The sequence below is a fragment of the Symphalangus syndactylus genome, chromosome 21 (genome assembly GCF_028878055.3).
Source record: "Symphalangus syndactylus isolate Jambi chromosome 21, NHGRI_mSymSyn1-v2.1_pri, whole genome shotgun sequence".
In the NCBI taxonomy this organism is placed as follows: Eukaryota; Metazoa; Chordata; class Mammalia; order Primates; family Hylobatidae; genus Symphalangus; species Symphalangus syndactylus.
The window spans coordinates 44,373,764-44,400,147 of record NC_072443.2 but is presented as its reverse complement, the minus strand read 5'-3'; the positions used below and the strand labels follow the sequence as shown (position 1 = coordinate 44,400,147).

Sequence of the window (26,384 nt, the reverse complement as noted above, 5' to 3'; positions counted from 1 at the left end):
AGACATAGGCCCTGACCTCAGGGAGTAAATGTTTCTATTGAACTGACCCACTGTGTCTCTGAATGAGAATAAAAATGAAACTGCTGCAGAAAAACCCAGTGCTGCAAAGTGCTAGCATCATCAGGAGGCAGGCTGCCTCTGCAGTGCAATCCATAATCTCTGTGACTTCCAGAACCAAAAAAAAAAAAAAAAAGTTAAATTACTTTCTAAAATTAAGCTTTGCATTACTTTGGAAACTAACAAAGCATTCCTTCCCACAGACACTGTTCCCAAATTAAATATTTTGTGCTTATACAGCTGCTCAAATGTTGGTGCATTGAAGATGGAAAAATTTCTTAGGTAGGGAAGAGATGGGGTGCCTAGAAAGGAGAGGGGAGCTCTGTCGGGGGGAGAGCAGCTGTGGTCAGTAGCAGAGACTATAGAATAGTTGGAAAAGATTGTTATCAAGTAAATAAGTGTGTAAAATGTTTCTAAAGTTATTAGGTCTAAATAAGTGTAGGTTAAGGGGGCCTGTTGTGGTCAAGTATTTAAAAGCATCCTTTCAAGTGGAAACCTTGGTTAGTGGCTATTCCCCACCTGTAATCAATAGGAAATAGAGGAAATAAAAGTAAACTACCAAGAGGGCCTCTTAAGGTCAATGTGAGGCCTATTGTTTAAGATTTCACAGCGATTAAACACTAGAATGGGTCACAGAGAATGGGTGGGCACTTTCCTCTAGAGGCATTTATTGAAAGAACAGAACTTTCTTGTTATCACATGCTGCAGGTAACATCCAGCATAGAGACAAAAGCATGACCTGGATGAGCTAACTTCCCAGGTTCTCTTCTATTAAATAGATTGGAAAGTGAAAGAACTCATACAGCATTAGAGGCCCCCCATAGCAGCTAGAGAGAAATGGACAGGTGCAAGGCCCATGGTCCTGACTTGTCCAGTCCACCTCCCACCAACAACATGCCAGGGCCTGCCATTGAGCTGCCTGTTTCATTTTGTAAGCTTGTGCCTAGATGTTTGCCTTGCAAACATGTGAGCTGTCTTGGCAAATAGTTTTGTAGAAAGCCCTCGCTCACAAGAATTCCGTCTGCAATATTTGGACTGGCTTCTAGGACTCTCCCTTTTCCGCACAAGCTGTTCCCTCCTTATCTCTGGGTCTCTTCCAGAAGGTCATCAATGTTCTGCTGTACAGGGTCATCTGCTTGCCACACTATTCCCCAGCTCCTGGAACACAGCACTGTTTTCCATGGTGGCAGCAGCAGCAGCAGCAGGAAAATCTTCCTCCTCAGCACGATTTTCCAGGCCCAAGATAAGCTCACAGGCACCAAAAGACACAAGGCCATGGCCTCATGGATCTCACACCCAGTAGCCTGATCTGAGTTAAAAAAGGCAGACCTGCTGTCTTAGCTGGGGGAGTAGAGGAGAGTTAGTGGGAGGGGCTACTATGGGCTTAAGTTGACAGAGAGAGGTGGTGCAGGAGCAGAGAGCAGCCAGGAGCACCTGAGGAAGGCTGCAAGGACATCTGGGTGGGGGGGGGCGTTCCAGGGGAGGAGCACCTTCTGGCAGGGGGAGGTGGGGGCGGTCCTGGAGAATGTACCCATAAGGCCAAGTCCAAGGCCTAGGTGGGGTCTCTGACACTTGTAGACACTTGGCACCAAGCCTCAGTGCAATCTTGCTTCATCTCCCTGGACTTCTACCATCATTAATGACTGTGACTTCAGTCAGGGACTACAGAAAGGGAACACTCAGTGATAATCTAGAGGCAAGGACAATTGACCAAATAATCAGATATGGCTCCAGTTTAAGTACTTTGCCCCATTATTACCCTGCCCTCTCTTCATTATCCTATATCCCAAGTCCTTACTTTCCCGGATGTGGTGGAGAAGGTAAAGGACTCCAAGTTGTTGTAAGCAGGGTCACTCCCCATAAAATGAGATCATCTCACACCCTAGGGACTGACTCAATTGAGCTCCACTGGCCAGAGTTCTGATTGCATCTCACCAACCAGAAGAATATTAATTCCAGGCAAAGGAGGTCTCTGTCTCCTGCATAGTAGATACTAATGACTCCACTGTGAGAAAAATCCTAGAGTGATAGAGTATGAGAGTCAGCATGGACTGTAGAGATTACGTATTGATCCAACACCTTCATGATAGATGAGGGAACTGAAGATTAAGGAGATGACATAAGGTCTAAGGCCACCAAGGAAGTTGTTGAAAAAATCTGGACTAGAACCCAGAAGTCTTTGGCCCAGTAACACACTAGCTCTTCTTCCTGTCTTACCTGGCCCAGGCCCTCTCAGGTGCCAAAGGTTTTCACCCAGGGGAAAATTAAGCAGCAAGGAAGGAAGGTCTGAATTTGCAAAACTACTCTGTGGAAGCAACTGCGCTTCGGGAGACCCCTTTGTGTCATAGCCAGCCCTGGGGACTCTGTCTCTGCCATTCTGCATCTGGTTAAATTGCTCTTCTAAGAGCCCATGTGGCTGCCAGATCTCTCCCTCTGGCCAAAAACAGCACCTGATCTCATCCTGGTGGATTTCCACCAATCAGACAGTTCTAGTGCTTCCAAGATGGAAATGGAACATCTTACACAGAAACATAAATATTTTACAAGCAAATAACAAGGGTTCTAACTCCTCTACTCTCCCTTTAGCTAACCACTTTCTTTTTTTTTTTTTTTTTTTTTTTTTTTTTTTTTTTTTTTGGAGACGGAGTCTTGCTCTGTCACCCAGGCTGGAGTGCAGTGGCGCAGTCTCGGCTCACTGCAAGCTCCGCCTCCCGGGTTCACGCCATTCTCCTGTCTCAGCCTCTCCGAGTAGCTGGGACTACAGGCGCCCGCCACCACGCCCGGCTAATTTTTTTGTATTTTTAGTAGAGACGGGGTTTCACCGTGGTCTCAATCTCCTGACCTTGTGATCCGCCCGCCTCGGCCTCCCAAAGTGCTGGGATTACAAGCGTGAGCCACCGCGCCCGGCCTAGCTAACCACTTTCAAAGGCATCTGGCAATCTTGCATTCAACCTGTGAATCAAATAAGTCAAATAAACAGATATTTATTGAGCCACTATTAGAAAGGCAATGTCCCAGGTTTACGAAGACAGGCCTGAGTCCTTGCTTCTAAGAATTCACAGGCCAGTTGGTGGGGGACAAGGCAAAATTACATTCCCAGTTAACATACAAGGTGGCAATACAAAAAGTTCCATGATGCAACAAATGACTATTTGCAAAATTTGTGGAATAGATCATAAGAACAATAAACAGAAAAGAACACTGTAAGTTGAACAGTTCAGGGCAGTTTGTGCAAGGAAAAATTTGATCAGGACTTTAAAGGATGGGAAGAATTTAGAGGGGTGGAGAGAAGGGAAGAGCATTTCAAAAATTGGTAACTGTGAAAAAAATGTTCAAAGATAGAAAAGTGCAAGTGTGTTGAGAGTAGTACATTGGTACATTATGATCAGGCCCTGTTCTCAGCCCACAAACATTTATCAATTCTCTTGGTCTGCACACAACTCAAATTACTACTATTATTATTCCATCTTTACAGTTGAGGAAACTGAGGCATAGACAGGTTTAAGCAACTCACCTGAGGACACAGCTCACAAGTGGCTGTGCTGGGATTGGACTACAGAGGCTACACGTTCAGCACTGAATTATACAGACTCTCACTCTGGCTAGAGGAGTTGATTTGTTGGAAATGCATGTGAGGGGGCAAATCACAGAGGATCTTGAATGCTATGCTGACAAACCTGGACTTGATTTTTTTGGGCAATAGGTAACCATTAAGGGCTTCTGGGCAGGGAAGTATGTCTTGATTAAAATGAGATACACACAGGAAGAAAATCCAAAGGACACAGAAGAAAAGCAGAGATAAATATATTAGCATATATGTAGATCCCCTTCCTTTTCATAGAATGCTTTGTTCAGAGGAACTTCTAGTGGTGTCTCAGATCTTAAACTACCAGGGGACCAAATCATTTGCTCTGGCACTGAGGGAAAAACCCAAAAGGTAAGTAGCCTTCAAATCTACCCAGGCATGTGCTCAAGGGGTAGGGGCAGAGCCAGGCTTGGTGAAAGCTGTCCATAGGGAGATAGGAGACCCCAGGAGAGAATGGGAAAGAGTAGAGGCACAGAAGATGTCAGAGAGACCAGCACAATGACTCGGGACTTCAGGAGTGTAATTCTGCAATATCTTAAGCATGATTAAATCAAAGCTTATGGGAATGGGAGGGAAGAGAAGTCAGCTATCTCCTTGATTGTTCTGTAATTGCAGATAATTTCTTCTTTAGTTCCTTCCCTCTTTTCATATGCTAAAATGGAAAATCTTTCTTCACGTACAGAATGCTTCTCTATCTGTTTCTTTAAAACTCAATTTTGCTAATACATTTCATTAAGGACTATAAAGCTGAACTTGTTCTTCTCATGACCATCTACTATAATGAATGTGGGACAGATGAAGTAATAGGACCTCATAATTGAGATAAGAGCTTTTTTTATTATTGTTTTGCAGGATCTGTATCCACAAAGGAGCCTGCTCAATGGAATAAAAACATTAAGTAGTTTGAATCCTGAGCAGAGATTAGATAGTTGTCTTGGATATGGCTTTGGGATTAGAAGCACAGGAGATGAGGCATCATCCTGTTCAGATGGTCTTCAGGGAATATCAGGTTTATGGAAGTGTTTTCGGCTTCTGAGTTACAAAGCATGGATTGTGGTGCCTGGACTCAGCCTGGGCTCTCAGCATAATTATCTACTTACCCTTGTAAATTGTGGTATTCAGTGTAAGCATTGCCTCAATTGATGGTCACACCTTCATGACCCCACTTGTGGAAATGAACTCCAAATCTGAATTCCAAGCAGCTGTTTTGTGTCCATCCAGAGGAAACCAACAGAGTTGGTATGGGGTAGAGTGAGGCATGGTTGCTAACACCATTCAACTCTTGTTCTCTTGAACACACGTTTTTGTTTGAATAATGAGTTGATTTGTTTCTGTTAAAATGAGGACAAAGAATACTCTGATGTAAGAAAATCAGATGGTGTGGTATAGGCATCCCCTTTTCAATCACATGCTTGGCACTGATAAACGGAGGCTGTTGTCTCTCCTGCCTCTGCTTTCTTCTCTGCTGCTACTACTTGAGTAGACTTAAATTCATGCAAGACATCGAGGCATTTCTGAGTGGGGCTGTGCATAAGGAATCTGGAAATAAGTCATATCCCCAGACTCAAATTTTAGGAACAAAGACAATGCTTCCAGGCTCCTGCACTGACCCCCAATCCTTCCTTTTCAGCCAGATCTGGGATCTCAGGCACCAAGGACAAACCTGGGTATCCATGTGGCCCAGAGCCACAGTTCTTTCTATGTTGGCCCCACTCATAAGCTGGCCAAAGTCCCAGAGGTGAACTGTTATCCTGGTTTCCCCTCCTAAGTTCTGACATATTGTCATGCCTGGAATGTTGCTTCCCCCTCTAGACCTAACACTTGGCCCCATTCTCATGCAGCCTTTGCCTTCTTTCTGCTACCCGGGGTTTTCCATCATGCCAGGCCATGGAATGATTGTGCTGTGGGAAACAGCATATTTGCGTTATTGGACCCTTATATCGATTCCTGTTCACTTAATTCAGTGTCTCTCAACAGCAGTGGTACCACAGCCTAGGGGATGTATCAGACACTTGAAGGGACATTTTTGGCTGTCATAATTATTGGAGTAGTACTGGTGGCATTTGCTGAGAGGGAACCAAGGATGCTAGCTATCCAGTCATGTGCAGCACAGGTACAACAACCAAGAAATGTTCTTGTGCCCTATAAAACCTTCAAAAGTCACACTGAACATTTGTGTGAAAAACCTGTTTATAATTATCTGGGTGTGAAATGGAATTCCATTTTACTTAGAAACATAGATTACCTTTACAAACTTTTAATGTACACTGAATTTTCCATACATGGTCTCTCTGCATTTTTTTTTTTTTTTTTTGAGACACTCTTGCTCTGTTACCCAGGCTGGAGTGCAATAGTGCGATGTTGGCTTACTGCAACCTCTGCCTCCCGGGTTCAAGCAATTCTCATGCCTCAACCTCCAGAGTAGCTGAGACTACAGGTGCACACCACCATGTCCGGCTAACTTTTGTATTTAGTAGAGACGGGGTTTCACCATGTTGCCCAGGCTGGTCTTGAACTCCTGACCTCAAGTGATCCACCCGCCTCAGCCTCCCAAAGTGTTGGGATTACAAGCATGAGCCACCGTGGCTGGCCCTCTCTGCATTTTTAAAGCAAGGAAGACTGTACTTTGGTTTGGAACTCTACCAACAGTAGTCACAATTTCAGAAACACACTTCACTGACAGCAACATTACTCTTGGTATTTGAGCTGCCAGCACACCTGTCTCTATCTACACTTGCCTCCACCACCTTCACTCTGATCTCAAAGCAACTACTTTGTTAGGTCTTCCAATGAGTCATCCCCAACATTAGAATTTGCTAATACATACAATTTTATTACAAAGTATTTCTCTTTACCAGTTTTTTTATTTTAATAATGACTTTTTAAAAAATATATATGAGTAGGAGGTTGTATTACTGTGAATTTCTTTTTCTTAAGATAGAGTCTCAGCCTGTCACCCAGGCTGGATCTTGCAGTGGCAAGATCATAGCTTACTGCAGCCTCAAACTCTTGGACTCAAGTGATTCTCCTGCCTTGGCCTACTTGTGAATTTCTTTTCAGAATAGTAAAGAGAACATAATAAAACATTCATTTAAAAATAGGCTTTTGAGTCTGATAGGGTTGACAGTCATTGACCTAAGTAGACAGTGTCTGTTGAAGGCAGAAAGGGACTGATGATGAGATTAGCATGTTCTGAGAGAAGGTTATGCTGCCAACCACAAGGTCTCATGGGAACTGACCACTTCCCAAATTCCACAATTTACCCTCAACAAGATCTCAGAAGTTTTCAGAATCTGAGGTCACTCAAGTTAATCAAATCCATGAGTCTAACCTCATGACGAACTGATAAACTCACAAGATAGTGCCATTGCACTCCAGCCTGGGTGACAGAGTGAGACTCTGTCTCAAAAAAAAAAAAAAAAATTAGGTCCAGTGTACACAGCTCATGTGATGTGTGCACCAAAATCTCAGAAATCACCACTAAAAAAAGTATCCATGTAGCCAAAAACCATTTGTTCCCCCAAAAACTATAGAAGTAAAAATTTAAAAATAATAATAATAATTCAGTGGCTCAAACAAGATAAAAGTTTCTGATTCTGGGGAAATGGAGTAAACATACCTTACACCGAATATGGCTATTTGGGGACTCTGAAAATTACATGGTAGCTGGTGACTGGCAAAGACCAGAATTTAAAGTACCATAAAACTTATGGTGGGTTTACCATTTTTCCCCTTTTACATACCTAGGCTGAACTCTAAGCAACACGAAATTTATTTATTTATTTGTTTATTTATTTACTGATTTATTTTTAGACAGAGTCTCGCTCTGTTGCTCAGGCTGGAGTGCAGTGGCACGATCTCGGCTCACTGCAACCTCCACCTCCCAGGTTCAAGTGATTCTCCTGCCTCAGCCTCCTGAGTAGCTGGGACTACAGGTGCCTGCCACCATGCTTTGCTAATTTTTGTATTTTCAGTAGAGACAGGGTCTCCCCAGGTTGGCCAGGCTGGTCTAGAACTCCTGACCTTAGGTGATCCACCCGCCTTGGCCCAAAGTGCTGGGATTAGAGGCATGAGCCACGTGCACAGCCAAAGCAACACAAAATCTAAATGTGGGCATTTGTATGGGCAGAGTGATCTCCAGGACAAGCCCTCTAGTCCTGGCTCAAGGAGCAGGGAGGGTCTCCTAAGGCTCAGAAAGTGTGGGAAAAGCACGTTTTTCTTTTTTTCTTTTCTCCACTCTCTCATACTCAACCCCTAGGAAATTCCATGGTGGCATGGCAGTGTCAGCAATAGTGGTGACAGCGGGGCCTACAAGAGTCTAAAATGTTAAGAGAGGGAAACTTTCCTCTGATAGAAGAGCTGTGATCCTCAGAGGGTGAGACAAACCTCCATTGCTTTTTTCTTCTTTCTTTCTGTGCTTCGCTCTGGATATCAGTGTAGTTGCAAAAAGTGCATGTACCATTGAGTGAATAAAAATAACCCCAACTTTCTAGTTGCAGAACCAAAACGGGAGCCCCAGATAATCAGAAAGTACTAGGGAGATTTCTATAAGGGAGGAGATCAGGAAGCAGCTCTACAAAATTGCTCCTGGGCTCACTTCCAAGTGGCACATGCACGGATCTGACCCTAAACAGCATACCATTGATTTTAAGAACTGAAGTACAGATATAGTATAGAACATTGCCAAGGTCCCAGACTAGCCACTGTGTGGTACGAATGCAAGACAGATTTGAATAGCACTGAATAGGCTCTGAAATAAGAAATTACATTGAAACCACAGAAAGCTGGTTGGAACTTGTACCTGAACCCATCGGTTGATTGTCTGTTAAAACAAAACAAATACCCAGAATTCTATATCATAATATTCAAAATGTCCAGGATACAATTCAAAAGCAATCAGCATATGAAGAACCAGGGAAATCTCCATCTTGCATGGGAAAAGGTAATCATCAGATACCAATGCCAAAATGACATACATGTAGGGTTTATCTGATAAAGTTTTTGTGGTTTTGTTTTTAGATTTAGGGAGTACAAATGCAGGTTTGTTACATGGGTATATGGCATGATGCTGATGCTGAGGTTTGGGGTTCTAATGATCCCATTGCCCAAGTACTGAGCACAATAACCAATAGGTGGTTTTTAACCTTTTATCCCTCTCTACTCCGTTTTTGGAATATCCGGTGTTCAGTATGCCCATCTTTGTGTCCATGTGTACCCAAGGTTTAGCTTCCACTTATAAGATATTTGATTTTCTCTCTCTCTCTTTTTTTTTAAATGGAGTCTCACTCTGTAACCCAGGCTGGAGTGCAGTGGTGCAATCTCAGCTCACCACGGCCTCCACTACCTCCTGGGTGCAGGTGATTCTCCTACCTCAGCCTCCTGAGTAGCTGGGACTACAGGTGCATACCACCACACCTGGCTAATTTTTGGATTTTTAGTAGAGACAGGGTTTTGCCATATTGGCCAGGCTGGTCTTGAACTCCTGACCTCAAGTGATCTGCCTGCTTCTGCCTCCCAAAGTACTGGGATTAAAGGCATGAGCCACCACACCTGGCCTGGTTTTCTATTTCTGCATTAGTTCACTTAGGATAATGGCTTCCAGCTACATCCATGTTGCTGCAAAGGACATGAGTTGATGTTTTATTATGGTGCACATTATTCCATGGTGCATACGTACCACATTTTCTTTATCCAACCCACCATTGATGGACACTTAGGTTGATTATGTGTCTTTGCCATTACAATTAGTACTGCAATGAGCATAAAAGTGCAAATGCCTTTTTGGTAGAACGATTTATATTTCTTTGAGTATGCACCCAGTAATGGGATTGCTGGGTTGAATGGTAGTTCTGTTTTAAGTTCTTTGAGAAATCTCCAAACTCCTTTCCACAGTGGCTGAACGAATTTGCATTCCTATCAACAGTGCATAAGTGTTCAATTTTCCCTGCAACCTGGCCAACATCTGTTATTTTTTTACTTTTTTTTTTTTTTTTGAGACAGAGTCTCGCTCTGTTGCCCAGGCTGGAGTGCAGTGGCGCAATCTCGGCTCACTGCAAGCTCCGCCTCCCGGGTTCACACCGTTCTCCTGCCTCAGCCTCTCCGAGTAGCTGGGACTACAGGCGCCCAACACCACGCCCGGCTAATTTTTTGTATTTTTAGTAGAGACGTGGTTTCACTGTGGTCTCGATCTCCTGAACTCGTGATCCGCCCGCCTCGGCCTCCCAAAGTGCTGGGATTACAAGCGTGAGCCGCCGCGCCCGGCCATTTTTTGACTTTTTAATCATAGCCATTCTGACTGGTTTAAGACAGCATCTCATTGTGGTTTTGATTTGCATCTCACTGATGCTTAGTGATTTGAGCATTTTTTCATATTTGTTGGCCACTTGTATATCTTCTTTCAGGAAGTATCCGTTCTTGTTCTCTGCCCACTTTTTAATGGGATTATTTTTTCCCTGCTGGTTTATTTAAGTTCCTTATAGATTCTGATATTAGTCCTTTGTCAGATACATAGTTTGCAAGTATTTTCTCCCATTCTGTACGTTGTTTACTCTGTTGATAATTTATTTTGCTGTGCAGAAGTTCTCTAGTTTAATTAGGTCCCAATTTTCCATTTTTTTGGTTGCATTTGCTTTTGAAGATTTAGTCATAAATTCTTTGCCTAAGCCAATGTCTAGAAGAGTATTTCCTAGGTTTTCTTCTAGGATTTTTATAGTTTGAGGTCTTATCCTAGGTTTTCTTCTAGGATTTTTATAGTTTGAGGTCTTATCCTAGGTTTTCTTGTATGATTTTTATAGTTTGAGGTCTTATGTTTAAGTCTTTAATGCATCTTGAGTTAATTTTTGTATGTGGTGAGAGGTAATGATCCAATTTCATTTTTTTTTTTTTTTTTTTTTGAGACGGAGTCTTGCTCTGTCACCCAGGCTGGAGTGCAGTGGCGCGATCTCGGCTCACTGCAAGCTCCGCCTCCCGGGTTCACGCCATTCTCCTGCCTCAGCCTCTCCGAGTAGCTGGGACTACAGGCGCCTGCCACCACGCCCGGCTAATTTTTTTGTATTTTTGGTAGAGACGGGGTTTCACCGTGGTCTCGATCTCCTGACCTCGTGATCCGCCCGCCTCGGCCTCCTAAAGTGCTGGGATTACAAGCGTGAGCCACCGCGCCCGGCCCAATTTCATTTTTCTGAGTATGGTTAGCCAATTTTTGCAGCACCATTTATTGAATAGGTTATCCTTTGCCCACTACTTTTGTCAAGCATGTTGAAGATAAGTTGGTTGTAGGTGTGTGGCTTTATTTCAGGGGTCCCTATTTCTATACCATTGGTCTATATGTTTGTTTTGTTTTGTTTTTTACAAGTACCATGCTGTTTTGGTTACTGTAGCCTTGAAGTATAGTTGGAAGTCAGGGAATGTGATGTCTCTGGCTTTATTTTTTAAATTAGGCTTGCCTTGGCTATTCAGTCTCTTTTTTTGGTTCCACATGAATTTCAGAATAGTTTTTTCTAAATCTGTAAAATACGATATTGGTAATTTGATAGGAACACATTGAATCTGTAGATTGCTTTGGGGAGTATAACTATTTTAACAATATTGATCTCCAATTCATGAACATAGAATGCTTTTCATTTGTTTGTATCATCTATGATTTATTTCAGCAGTGTTTTGCAGTTCTCCTTGTAGAGATCTCTCACCTCCACGGTTAGATGTATTCCTAGATATTTTATTTGTGTGTGTGTGTGTGTTGCCATTGTAAATCAAACTTCATTCTTAAAAAGAAGAAGAAGAAGAAGAAGAAGTAGAGATGGGGTCTTGTTATGTTGCTCAGGCTAATTTCAAACTCCTAGGCTCAAGTGATCCTCCCATTGTGGCTTCCCCAAGTGCTGGGATTACAGGTGTGTGCCACTGTGCCTGGCCTTGGATCGTGTTCTGGATTTGGTTCTCAGCTTGAACATTACTGGTGTATAGAAATGTTACTGATTTTTGTATGTTGATTTTGTATCATGAGACTTTGCACACAAAAAGTTAATTCACTGTGATCAAGTAAATTTATTCCTGGGATGTAAGGAAACATACACAAACCCATAAATGTGATTCACCACATAAATAAAATTAAAAAATGATATGATCATCTTAATAGATGTAGAAAATTGTTCAATAAAATACAACATCCCTTCATGATATTTAAAAAAACCCTCAACAAATTAGGCATCAAAGGAATATATCTCAAAATTATAAGAGCTGCCTATGACAAACCCACAGCCAACATCATACTGAATGGGCAAAAGCTGGAAATATTCCTCCTAAGAACTGGAACAAGGCAAGGACGTACAGTTGACCAGAAGAAAATGACACATTATTTATAGAAAAGCAACAATTCGAATGGCTGTGGAATTCTCATTAGTAACTATAGAAGACAAAGGGAAGTGAAATCACAATTTAGTGCAACTAGGAAAAACACTGTGAAACCACAATTTTATATCCAGTAAAAATATCCTTCAAGAAGGCAGGCAAAATAAATTTAAAAAATTCTGATGAAGGAAAACTAAAAACCAGCAGACCTGCTTTAAAATTATTGTTAAAGAAAGTCCTTCAGACAGAAGGAAAATGCTACCAGAAGGAAACTTGAGACATTAGTAATGAAGAGAGAGCAACAAAAATGGTAAATATATAGGTAAATACAAGAGACTATTCTCCTCTTGAGTTCTTTAAAATGTTTTTGACTACTGAAAGTAAAAAATGAGAAAATATCTAGAACTGAACAAGAATGAAAAATACAACATATCAAAATTTTTAGATACACTGAAAGCATTGCTTAGAGAGATTTATAGTATTAAATGCTTGTATTAGCTAAGAAGAAAGTTCTCAAATTAATAACCTAAATTTTCACCTTGAGAAACCCAAAAAAGATGAGCCAAATAAACCAAAAATAGCACAAGGAAGAAAAAAATAAAGAGCAAAAATCAATGAAGTTCAAAACTGAAAACCAGTAGAAAAAAAATCAACAAAATCAAAAGCTCAATAAAACTTGTAAGCCTTTATTTAGTCAGACTGGCAGTGCAAGAGAGAAAGAAAATAAGGGAAAGAGAAATTACCAATATCATAAATGAATATAAAGGATGGAATATGACTATAGACCATGTAGACATGAAAATGATAATAAAGGAATACTACAAACAATAAAACCCTACACACAAAAATTCAACAACTTAGATGAAATGGACTAATTTCTCAAAATTCACAAACTACAAAACTCATCCAAAATGAAATAAATAACTGGATTGTACTATAGCTATTAAAGAGACTAAATTTACTGTTTAAAGTCTTGCAAAAAAGGAAGCCCCAAGCCCAGATGGTTCCACTGGCTAATCTGCAGAATGTTTAAAGGAGAAATAACATCATTTCTATGCAATTTCTTTCAGAAAATAGAAGATGAGGGAATACTTTCCAACTTACTTTATGAGGCCAGCATTATCCTAATACAAAAAACAGACAAAAATAGTACTAGACATAAATAGAAACACAAAAACCCCAGCAAAATGTTAGCAAATTGAATCCGGCAATATATTAAAAAAAAAATAGGCACTACAATCAAAGGAGTTTATCCTGGTAATTGCAGTGTTGCTTCAATATTTGAAAATGGTTCAAGATAATCCTTCATGTTAATACCAAAAGACAGCCTTAAGAAAATGAAAAGACCTTGAAAACGATTCATACGTTTTTAAAAGAAAAGAAAATGAAAGGGCAAACAAACCACAGACAGAAAGAAAACATGCACAAAACAAAACATATATCTGACAAAAAAATTGCATTCAGAATATATAAAGAACTCTCACGACTTTACAAAGATAAATTGGACAAAAGATTTGAACAGATATTTTGCTAAAGAAGATATATTGATGGCCCACAAGCACATGAAAAGATGCCCCAAATTCTTAGTCATTAGGGAAATGCAAATTATAACTACAATTTACCCGCTAGGTGGGCTGAAATTAAAAAGGCTGACAATACTAAGCCTTGGTGAATGTGGAGCAACTAGAATTGTCACACATTGTTAGCAGCAATACAAAATGATATAGCCACTTTGAGAATCAGTTTGGCAGTTCTTTAAAAAGTTAAATATACACTTACCATATGGGCTGGCAATTTCACTCCCAGATATTTACCCAAGAAAAATAAAAACATGTCCACACAAAACTTGTATGCCATGAATATTTATGGCATAAGCATTCATAATAGCCAAAAATGTTAACAGTGCAAATGTCCATCATCTAATGAACAGATCATCAAAATATAGTACATCCATGTAATGGAATACGACTCAGCAATTAAGATGAATGGACTAATGATACATGTAATAATGTGGATAAATCTCAAATATATCATGCAAAATGAAAGGAACTAGTCACAGAAGACAACATACTGTGTAATTCCATATAAGAAATTCTAGAAAAGTAAAGACTATAGCAACCTGAAGCAGCTCAGTGGTTCCGTGGGGGAAAGGATGGACTGCAAAAGGGCAGAAGGGAACTTTTTGACGGTGATAGAAGTGTTTTAAAACTGGAGGCCAAGGCCGGGCGCGGTGGCTCACGCTTGTAATCCCAGCACTTTGGGAGGCCGAGGCGGGCGGATCACGAGGTCAGGAGATCGAGACCACGATGAAACCCCGTCTCTACTAAAAATACAAAAAAATTAGCCAGGCGTGGTGGCAGGCGCCCGTAGTCCCAGCTACTTGGAGAGGCTGAGGCAGGAGAATGGCGTGAACCCGGGAGGCGGAGCTTGCAGTGAGCCGAGATTGCGCCATTGCACTCCAGCCTGGGCGACAGAGCGAGACTCCGTCTCAAAAAAAAAAATAAATAAAAAAAATAAAACTGGAGGCCAGGTGCAGTGGCTCACGCCTGTAATCCCAGAACTTTGGGAGGCCGAGGCAGGTGGATCACTTAAGGTCAGGCGTTCGCGACCACCCTGGCCAACATGGTGAAACCCTGTTTCTATTAAAAATACAAAAAAATTAGCTGGGCATGGTGGTGCACGCCTGTAGTCCCATATACTCGGGAGGCTGAGGCAGGGGGATTGCTTGAACTCAGGAGGTGGAGGTTGCAGTGAGCCGAGATCACACCACTGCACTCCAGCTTGGGCAACAGAGTGAGACTCAGTCTCAAAAAAAAAACAAAGGTGTTTTGAAACTGGATTGTGGGATGTGGTTGCACGATTATACACATTTACTACAACTCATTCACTTATAAACTTAAAATGGGCCAGGCGCGGTGGCTCACACCTGTAATTCTAGCACTTTGGGTGGTCAAGGTGGGTGGATCATCTGAGGTCAGGAGTTTGAGACCAGTCTGTCCAACACAGTGAAACCCCATCTCTATTAAAAATACAAAACAAATTAGCCGGGTGTAGTGGCACACGCCTGTAGTCCCAGCTACTCAGGAGGCTGAGGTGGGAGAATCGCTCGAACTTAGGAGGTGGAGGTTGCAGTGAGCCAAGATCCCACCACTGCATTCCAGCCTGGGAGACAGAGTGAGACTCTGTCTCAAAAAAACAAAAAACAAAATCTTAAAGTGGGTGCATCTATTATATGTAAATCATGCCACAATACAAATGTAAACATCAAAATGAAGATTAACTGAAGATATTTTCAGAGAGAATGCAATGCCAGCTGCTGTGAACTGAGAAAAACTCTGGGGAATTCTTGAGGCTAAGGGAGGGGAATCTCAGATGAAGCATAGGCGTGCAGGAAAGAATGGAGAGCACTGGAAAGCGTAAATATGGGGTTCAGTATAAAAGAATATTGACTGTTTAAAACAATACCGATGCGTACGTAGGAATAAAATACATGGTAACAATAGCACAAACTGGGAGGGAGGTAAATGCAGCTAAACTGCTGGAAAGGTACTTGCCTTATTTAGGAAGTGGTAAACCCAAAAGTACTAATTTAAATTAGACTTAATGCATGAGGGACGCATATTGTTATCTCTAGCATAACTACCATAACAATTATGGAAGAATGTATAATTGAAAATCAAATGAAAGAGAAAAATGGAATATTAAATAATGTTTTCATAATCCAGGAGAAGGCAAGAAATGAGAAATAAAGGAACCAAGTACAAGGGGACAAATAGAAAACAAATAGCAAGACGTTATACCATTAAAATTATTTTAAATGTAAATGGTCTATGATTCAATTAAAAGACAAAGTTGACCAGACTGAATAAAAAAACAAAACCCAGATGTATGCAATTTCATGGTCACACATTAAATAGAGAAATGTTGAAAATGAAAGGTTATATGTCATATAACACTAATCAAAGTAAATCTGGTGTAGTTATGTTAATATTAAAGTAGATACTGAGGCGAGAAGTATTGCCACAGATTTAAAGGGACATTTCATAAAGGGGCATTTTATGATTTCATAATGATAGAAAGATATTAAAATATTACTTATTTCTGTCTTCCTTTCTTGTGTTATGTACTATAATTATCTAACAATATAATAACTACCTTCAGGTAAGATGATTATTCCAAAGTGCCTTGTCATTCAAATGCAAAGACATGATGAAACCAATTTTTAAAAAATTGTTACATATCCATGCCTCCCATTAGACCTTTAAGAAGGACACCTTTGAAAATGTTAGGACTATACTGAAAAGGTTAGGACCTTTGCTGATCACCAAAGGTTTTAATTGTGCTTATAGAATTAACATGTAAAATACTCATTGTTCTACTTAATATTCTGTTTCTCTTTCTTCTTCATCCTCCTGAAATCATGGGTAGTGAATTCACTCAGAAAACAGGAGTTAGGTAGCACTGCCAAAACAGACCAGTATCATTAGCTTAATGAAATAGTTCATTAAGGGGTGAGACCTTTATCAGCTATTAAATGTCTTGATAGGAATTCAGTCATTACTAGTCTTTTAAAAAATAACTTTGCTGTACCTTCATGTTCAGCTAATTTTTTTCTGTAGGCACAGCTAGATCCTAACATATGTTTAAATAGAAAGTAATCAATGTAAAGCTATAGAACATCATACAAATGTCAGGTTCTGTTACTATTCACCGAACTCTGAATGTCATCATTCAGAAACCACATATGGCTCAGTGAGGTGCTCTTGCTCATAAAAACCCTTTTGTTTTTCTCAGGGGGCAGAAGCCGGAGGAAGAGACACTCTCTAAGCATTGAACCAAAAGCTATCCAGATAGAACACTGTCAAGGATAAGCAGAAACTGTCCGTTGTTCAATGACTTCATTTGAATCAGAACTAACAACCACCACAACAAAGTAGGGGGGCAGTCATTTCTAAGCCTTGATGTCTTATGAGCTGGGCAAACTAAAGTGTACCATAACCGTATGTCACATTGAAACTGGGTGATTTGAGATGTGGCAGGGTGCAGGGCCCTCAAGAGGGAGTGGTCAGCAAAACCCAGAGGAAGGCTTCTGTGTGGAGAGGATAGGCTGAAGGCAGCTAGGACTTTTGGTCAGCGGAGCAAGAGAAAGCTGGGAAAGACAGCATAAATAACCTGGCCTCACTTTTTTTTTTTTTTTTTTTTTGAGATGGAGTCTCACTCTGTGGTCCAGGCTGGAGTGCAGTGGCACATTCTTTGCTCACTGCAACCTCCACCTCCTGGGTTGGAGCAATTCTCCCGCCTTAGCCTTCCGAGTAGCTGGGACTACATGCGCCCACCACCACGCCCAGCTAATTTTTGTATTTTTAGTAGAGATGGGGATTTCACCACGTTGGCCAGGCTAGTCTGGAACTCCTGACCTCAGGTGAGCTGCCCACCTCGGCCTCCTAAAGTGCTGGAATTATAGGCATGAGCCACCGCGCCCAGCCAGGAAATAGATTTTTGATTAGTTCCGCCTCGCTCTTTTCCCTCCTTTTTCCTTCTGCCAGGAGTCCCCATTGGCTGAATACAACTGGAAACCGGAAGTCAAGTTGGACCAGCCTCCATGCACACAAAGTAAGATTGAGAAGTCTGCTGTCTGCCAGAGGGGACCTGGAGGAGCATAGGGAAGCTATCTAGCACAGGATGTTGCTGCAACTTTTAGGAAAAAAGCCACCACCATCTGAGCTTAAATCACAGCTTGTCATACACTGTGTGCTGTATGACTTTGTGGAAGCCACATGGCTGCTCTAAGCCATGACAATGTCTTATTCTGTTAAAATGAGGGAAATAATATCTCTGTGAGACTCGTCAGTATGTGTAACATTTAGCCCAGTGCCTAGCACACAGTAAGTGCTGGATACCTGATAAGTTACTTTCCCTCCTCCATAAAACCTATTCCCTGCTTGCCTCTTTTAAACCAAGCCTAGATATCAACTTTCTTTTTCAATGTTAGCATGCATTAGAGAAATCCTCTTATTTCTACAAGCCCTGGGCAAGTTTCAGGATCATTTATATATCAGATGTAGCACAGTAATAATTGCCTTAAGTCAGGATATTACTTAAGCAGAAAGCATTTATTTTTTAATTCTTCAGAAATGCTGCACATACTGCAGGGACTAATTTGACTCTTAGCAAATAATTCAACATAAATTGCCACCTATTTACCAGAAGCCGCATTTTATTTCCTAGGACCTCTAGACATTAGGCATCAGCTGTGCCCTGTATGTTTGTTTCAGGTAATGAGATGCCCAGCATGCAGAAAATTTTCACTGCTTTGCCATTTGCAGAAGCTCAAAAGATTTACGATAAACCAGTTGCTCATTCCAAGGATTAGAGCATTTTTAATTATAAAACTGCACACCAATTTGCAATGTCATTTCCAAGTTCTGATGGAAAGTCTCTAATGTATTTCTCTTCTCATTTAATGTTTTTATCCATTATCCTCTAGGCTGGAATATTTTCTGTTATCCTATTCACCCAGAGTAATTCCAAAACAATGGAGGCAAGGTCTCCAGAGGCATCTGGACTGTGTCCAGGATGCAGGCTTTCTCTGTGGTGCTCTGATGACAAGGGGAAAAAATCAAGGACGTTGAGCGCAGTTTTGAAAAAGGCTCACAAAATGATCATAATGCTTAAATGTGTATCCACTTCCTACTTTACTAAGTAACTTCATAGCCATTATGTCAACTGAGGTGGGACAGGAAAAATTACCTGCTTGCTCTTAACAGACGAGTAAACCAGTTCTACGAGATGTTAAGTAGTTTGTCCAAGGCCTTCCAATAATTTGGGTTGGCAAAGGATGAGAATATATGTCTTGCAATTATTCTAAAGTGCTTATCCAGGAATGAAAAAGTAAACTTACTAAACTGACATCCTAGAGTCACTTGCTGACTGCCTGCTGTCTGTAAAAGAATGAAATAAAGACTTCCAGAGCTTTAACATCAAAAAAGAAAGCAGAGCACCTGTAGTCCCAGCTACTTGAGAGGATCACATGAGCCAGGAGTTGGAGGCTGCAGTGAGCAGTGACCACAACACAGCATTTCAGCCTGGGTGACAGAGCAAGACTCTGTCATCAGTTAAAAAAAAAAAATAAATAAATAAATAAATAAACACTGACTAGTTTGCTGAGGGGGAAAGTCAGAATTTTGTAAATGCTGTAGAAGTGGAGGGGATTCAAGGTGGTTATGCTAATTAAGCCCTAAAAACTAATGTTCTGAAGAGGACAGAGCCAGACCATAAGTCTTACATGACTGGTTAAAACAACACCTATTGCTCGTCGGTTGGGGGAATCTTCAGTTAGGCCCAGTAAGGGTCTCTGTGAGGGCAGGTGGGTCACTAAAAGTTGACATTCCTTTATCAGCTTCAGCAGGTTGCAATAGTTAAGCCCAGGATTCACTTTTGACATCTTCACAAACTCTCAAACTTCTCAAACGTTCATCAGAATCCCTTGGAGGGTTTCCTGGGCCCAACCCGAGAGTTTCTAATTCAGCAGGTCTGGAGTAAAACTTCAGAATCTGCAATTCTATCAAGCACCCAAATGGTGCTTTGCAGCTGGTTCAGGGTCCATGCTTTGAGAACCACTATCCTAGACACATGATGCTCTAGAGTTTTAATTTGATACCAACCTCCTCTTTAGGATCTAACTACTAAATGACTCTCTCACGCCCAGGAAGGACAGTGATTTCTCCTCATAATAGCCTTCATATCCACTTATGGAAGACTTGGCTTTTCTTGTAACAGTAGCTCTCGGAGCACGGAACTATTGTATGGAGGAGTAGGGAAGGCATAAAGAAATTGCTAATAGGATATAAAGTCAACGCAACTTCATACCTTTATCCGTTCATTTCTCTTCCTTGGGAGGAATCAGTACTGAATGACTTGATTTGCCTTTTTAAAAAATAGCATCATATCCATTGATTCAATCTCATTACATTTAGAGTTTGCTTCTATTGCCTTACCCTCCCAGATCAATAACCATATTCTTCCGTGCTCATAACTTTCTCGTATCTTATTTTTGTCAGTTTACAATCTGCTCTATTTTTTACTATGACTCAGCTTTACAGTTCTCCAAACTGAGAATTCTCCTAGTAAAAATCCAGCGTTCTTCACTTAGACCCTCTTTGCTCCTTTTCTGAGCGCATATCCTTCACTGCCTCGTAGTAGTTATTTGTGTGCCTGCTTGTGTCTTCCAGTGGATTGGTGTCTATGAGGAGAAGGAGCTTACTGTGAAGCGTTGTTTTCCTCCCAACACCAGTCCAGACCCTGCTCATAATAGACAATAAATATTGGTTTTGCTCTCTTGGCAGTTTTGAATCAGATATGCCTCAGCTGATTATTTTTAAAATTTTTATTTAGAATCTCATAAGTAAAATTCATATTTTTTGACATATAGTTCTGAGTCATGACAAACACATAGTGATGTAATCAAACCACAATTAAGACTTGAAACAGCTCCATTATTCCGTGCATACATGCTGCCCTTTTGTGGTAAAAACAAAACAAAACAAAAAAAACTCCCCTTTCCCTGAGTTCCTGGAAGCCACTGCTCAGTTCTCTGTCCCTGTAGTTTATCCTTTCCTTAATGTCATATAATAGGAATCCTGTAGTATGTATCCACTGGCTTGTTTCACTTAGAAAAATGCATTTGAGAGTCATTTATTTTGGTGCATATAAAATAGTTCATTCTTTATTGCTGAATAGTGTTCCACTGAATGGATACACAGTCTGTTTATACATTCGCCAGCTGTAAGATGTTCAGGTTGTTGCCACTTTGGGGCATTTATGAGTAAAGCTTTTATAAATATTCACATGTAGGTTTTTGTGTGAACATAAATTTTCATTTGTATTGGATAAACACCTATAGGTGGGATTGCTGACTGATACTGTAAGTGTATGTTTAAGAAACTGCCAGCGTTTTCTAAGAATACAGTGTGACTGTACCATTTGATCTTTTTATCAGCAATATAAGTTCCAGTTGCTCCACATCATCCCCATAAGCTCTTGGAATTATCAGTTTGTTTCATTCTGTTTTGTTTTGGTTTGTTTTGTTTTAGTCATTCTAATAAGTGTACAGTGTTATCTCATTATGGTTTTAATTTGCATTTTCCTAATGAATAATGATGTTGAGCATCCTTGCATGTATTTATTTGCCATCATGTATCACCTTCTTGTCTTTTTGGGGTTTTTTTGTTTGTTTGTTTTTGTTTGTTTTTGTTTTTGAGAGAGTTTTGCTCTGTCACCCAGGCTGGAGTGCAGTGGCCTGATCTCGGCTCACAGCAACCTCTGCCTCCTGGGTTCAAGCAATTCTCCTGCCTCAACCTCCTGAGTAGCTGGGATTACAGGCGCCCGCCACCATACCCGGCTAATTTTTGTATTTTTGGTAGAGACGGGGTTTCACCATGTTGGCCAGGCTGGTCTCGAACTCCTGACCTCAAGTGATCCACCCAACTTGGTCTCCCAAAGTGTTGGGATAACAGGCATAAACCACCGCACCGGGCTGTATTACCTTCTTTGACAAAGTATCTGTTCAAACCTTTTCCTCATTTTTTTATTGAGTTTTCTTACTGTTGGGTTTTTGAAAGTTCTTTATATTTTTTTGAATAAAAGGCCTTTGTCATATATGCGATATGCAAATAGTTTCTCCCAATGTGTAACTTTTCATTCATTCTTAGTGATGTCCATGCAATGTAAAACTAAGTTTTAATGAAGTCCCCATTTATCAATTTTTTTTCTTTTAGGGATTATACTTTTGCTGTTCTAAGAACTCTGTCTAGCTCAAGTTCACAAAGATTTTCTCCTGTTTTCTTCTAAAAGTTTTATAGTTTTACATTTATATTTAGTTACATGACCCATTTTGAGTTAATTTTTATATAAAGCTTGGGATGTAGTTTGTGGTTCACTTTTATGCATATGGACATCCAATTGTTCCTGCACCATTTGTTACAAAGACTGTCCCTTCTCCTTTGAATTTAATTTGCACTTTGTCAAAACTCAATTGACCGTATTTGTGAGTCTATTTCTGGATTCTCTATTCTGTTCCCCTGATCTCTCTGCCTATCTTTTGCCAATACCACACAGTCTTGATTGCTATAGCTTTTTAGTAAGTCTTGAAACCAGGTGATATGAATCCTCCAACCTTGTTATTCATTTTCATAATTCTTTTGACTATTCTAATTCCTTTGTCTTTCCATATAAATTTTAGAACCAGCTTGCGAATATCTACAAAAAAACAGTAACTTCAGCTGATTCTGTTTTTTTGTTTTTGTTTTTGTTTTTTTTGAGACGGAGTCTCACTCTGTCACCCAGGCTGGAGTACTGTGGCACGATCTCGGCTCACCACAACCTCTGCCTCCCGGGTTCAAGCGATTCTCCTACCTCAGCCTCCCGAGTAGCTGAGGTTACAGGCGCCTGCCACCATGCCCAGCTATTTTCTGTATTTTTAATAGAGATAAAGTTTCACCATGTTGGCCTGGCTGGTGAACTCCTGACCTCGGGTGATCCACCCACCTTGGCCTCCCAAAGTGCTGGGATTACAGGTGTGAGCCACCGTGCCCAGCCACCTTCAGCTGATTTTTGACTTGCACTATTTACTTTGGCTAGCTTATGGGCCTCAAACTTCAATGTGCTTAAGAATTTTAAAAACACCCATGCCTGAGCCTGATCTGAATATTCCCATGCAGTAGAGAATGAGAATGCTGCCAGGGGCTGAGGCATTTCCGTTTTAACACTGTCCCTAAGGTGATCTGATGTTGTTGGCCATGGACCATGATTTGAGAAACATGGCCCTTGCTTCACTGGAACCTAGAAAATGCTCCACAGGCTTTGTTGAATCTTACATATATGACATCCACAAACCTGGTGAAAGGACATGATTCTGGGTTCAGTTAATTCTAAAAGCTGGCAAGTAATACACATCACACAATCTTATGGCCAATCACTAGTGTCCAGCTGGTGCTGGAACACAAACCGGAGCCTCACAGATGTCAAGCTGCTCCGCTTTAGGTGATAAGAAAAATGATGTGGAGTCCCAGGTCCCATGAATAGCTCTGTAATATTTATCCCATCGACCAATTCCATGAACATTTTCTTATAGTAAGGGCAGAATTCTCAAACTCTTCTCCACCAAGGAAATATTAGATTGGAAAGATTCACAAGGTAAGTGAGAGAGTTACAAGGAAAAAATATTAATCAAATGAATAGCTTCTCTAGAGAAAAATCAAATTAATGGCCAAAAATATTAACTTTGTTTTACATTGAAATATTGATTAATCAACTTGCCCAGGGAATTGGACATTCTTTTTAATTTAATTTCCTGGGTAATGGGAGATAGAAGGTTAACTGGAAACAAATCTCCCAGTAGAAAAATCTTTCTAAAATGGATTATGTTCTGCCTTAATTTATTACTAAGCACTCATTGCTTTGCTTGTTTCCTAAAGGTAAAAAATAACAACTTAAAAAAGACCAAAGTGAATTTAAAAGGCTTCTCACAGGTTCCTAAACTAAGAAGCTAACTGAATAGTCTTGGCAAACAGGTGGGAAGAGATCAACTAATTATTGTAGAATGCTGCTGCTGGGGAGGTGATCTTTCCAGGTGTTAATTGCTTTGCTAATAGGCCAAGGCTGCTTAGAAAGAGCGAGAGGAGAGTGAGACCAACCTGCAGTCTTAAAAGAGCCTTCTCAGAAGCCCCAGAGTCAGCAGTGAAGTGAATCAGGGCCTTAGTACAGAGGCCTGGCATATGGTGACAATGTTGGTTCCCAAGGGGAGAAATAACTGGGAGAGCCCACCTAAAAAGAACTCTTCTTTGGCTTAAATTTTTTCAAATAAGCATCTATTTTCAAATCTTTCTGTAACATTTCTTGAGACACCATAAGGAGGCTTGATGAATATTTTAAAGGGCAATGTAGTCTAGGGGTTCCTACATGTACATGCGCTCATTTTACTGCCTGATGCTTATTGTGACCTTGGAAAAGTCACTCCACCTCTCTATTCTTCAGCTTCACCATCTGCAAAATGGGGGAAATAACACCACCTACCTCATGGAGTTTATTGTTGTGAAAATCAAATGGTTAGGCCAGGAGTGGTGGCTCACACCTGTAATCCCAGCACTTTGGGAGGCCGAGGCAGGTGGATCACCTGAGGTCAGGAGTTCGAGACCAGCCTGGCCAACATCGTGAAAACCCTTCTCTACTAAAAATACAAAAATTAGCTGGGCGTGGTGGCACGTGCCTGTAATTCCAGCTACTTAGGAGGTGGAGACAGGAGAATTGCTTGAACCCAGGAGGCAGAGGTTGTAGTGAGCTGAGATCGTGCCACTGCACCCCAGCTTAGGTGACAGAGTGAGACTCTGTCTCAAAAACAAAATAAAAAAGCTTTACAACAGAAATGAAAGGAAAAAAGTACAAGTGGAAGAGGGCCAAGTGGGCAGCCTGCAAAACACGTGCACACTTGTCTTGCGTGGTGCATGGTTTGACCTTTGAATTGGGGTTTTACATGTTGGCATACTTTGGGGGTTTTGTGTTTCTTCTCCCTTGATTCTTCTCTTGGGGTGAGCTGTCCACATGCTCAATGGCCTGCTAGCACTTGGGAGAGGAACATGCGCAATGTGTTTACTGGAGTTGTATGCATGCTCACTTGGGGCATTCTTCCCTTACCAATCTAGGATTCCTAGAGGAAGGTTATATACCAGTTAAACTCCATCATGGCATGTTTGAGCTCACTCACCCAACTCCTGAGATCTTACTGGGAAGCTACTGATCACCAGCTTCAGGTTTTTTCTATCTATAGGGAGACTGCCTTTCCCTGGCACTGGCTGCAACCAATTATTATTTTAGAGAGACAGTTAACAACCACCTGACCCTCATCTGATGGTCGCCTAAGGTTCCTAGTTGGGTTTGGGGGGGTAGCCCTCTCCCGCTCTGCTCATGTCTTACTAGCTACCTACTGTAGCATTTCCCCCCTCAAGAGTCCAAGACCCCAGTTCTTTGGAGAAAATGGGTGAAGGTGAGTCTTCTGTAACTGCTTCCTGCTAACAGAGGTTGAGGGGTTGTGGTGGTTCTGTGAGTCTTGGCCTCTTGCTAGTTGTCAGGGCAGGAGGCTGTTTCCATGGATTAGGGAAACTGGTATCCAGCCAGGTCCAAAGGAGACAGGGGCAGGATTTTGCCTCTGTTGTGTCTCACTGATGGGCAGTCTAGGGGGTCCCCTGTAGAAGGGTAACTCTTGAATATTGAAAGGACACTATCCCTCACTGAGGTTCATCTGGAGCTTGATGGCCTAAAGGCTAGAGGAGACAAATCAGGTTATTAGAATTAAAGGGATGTTAAAACAAAATAATGGGGTGAGGACAGCTCCAAAAAAGAATCCTGAGGCTGCCTACACACCCAGGTAACTGGTGGCTATAGTCATGCCTACTAAGACTTGGGTACATGGGATTGATAGCAGATTCCAATATGTGCCCAGAATTAGAATATTGATCCAGACTTTTACATTACCCATCCCTTTTGTTTCTTCTGAGCTGCAGCCAGAGATCACTGGTTGGTTCACAAGAATAAGCAGGATTACTCTAAAATGCAGGCAAAAACTTAAAAATAACTGATGAGACTAGTATCTATTAATAGAAAAATAACAGGTGTATCATAATTTTTGAAACACACTTTTTCTCTTTCCAGTCCTCATTTTTATAAAAAATCATGATAAAACTGATTTGTTTGCAAAATAAACTTTAGTCTTATACTTGGCCTGATTATTTGCATAAAGCACAGCAAGAATAATTATTTGCCTAATAGGCTCCTGTTTAAATTGGCTTTGATGGAACTTCATTCCATAAGGAATCTCAGGTAAGACTTTTTTTAAGGCTTAAACCCAGCCACAGTTTTGTACCTCAAATACCTGAATGAGTTGGTAAATTCCTCTCCCTTGAGGTCCCAAGATAACCTAGGGCCCCTAGGCCTGTTAGAAAGTGACATTCTTTACAGACCACAGGTTGGGAAACCTGTACAGGGACTGTGTAGACAAGGTATGAAGCCAGTTTTCCCAAGGGGCTTTTATTGGCTCTATAAGTCAAATTTGATTCCTTAGAGGAATGCATATCATTCCAGTCAAAGCCTTCATAAAATAACCAGCTTCTCCAGTTGTGTTTTGTTGCAAAAGAAAACAGATTCTTGTTGTACGTATGCAAATAACCATACTGCCATAAATTAAGAATACTCACAAGTTGTTTCCAAATTTTGAAGAAAGCAGGCAGAGAGAAACAAATATGCTTCAAATTTTGTTTACAGGAGTACTCAATTATTACAAGCTGTAAATAGCTCAAAAGAAAATTTTCTTGGTTTTGGAAAACAAAGGATTAGCAACATTTTAAGC

The 26,384-nt window shown here is 40.9% G+C and overlaps 1 protein-coding gene and 1 long non-coding RNA gene across 7 annotated transcripts in view; both read left to right on the top strand.

The window, feature by feature from the left end:
• Nucleotides 1–26,384, top strand: part of FSTL1 (follistatin like 1) — a 166,641-nt gene that overhangs the window by 26,127 nt on the left and 114,130 nt on the right. The window lies entirely within an intron of this gene.
• LOC129470998 (uncharacterized) lies at nucleotides 3,747–19,800 on the top strand. The gene is made up of 3 exons (XR_010118468.1): nucleotides 3,747–3,760; nucleotides 16,781–16,919; nucleotides 17,533–19,800. It is a non-coding gene; the product is annotated as an uncharacterized lncRNA (long non-coding RNA).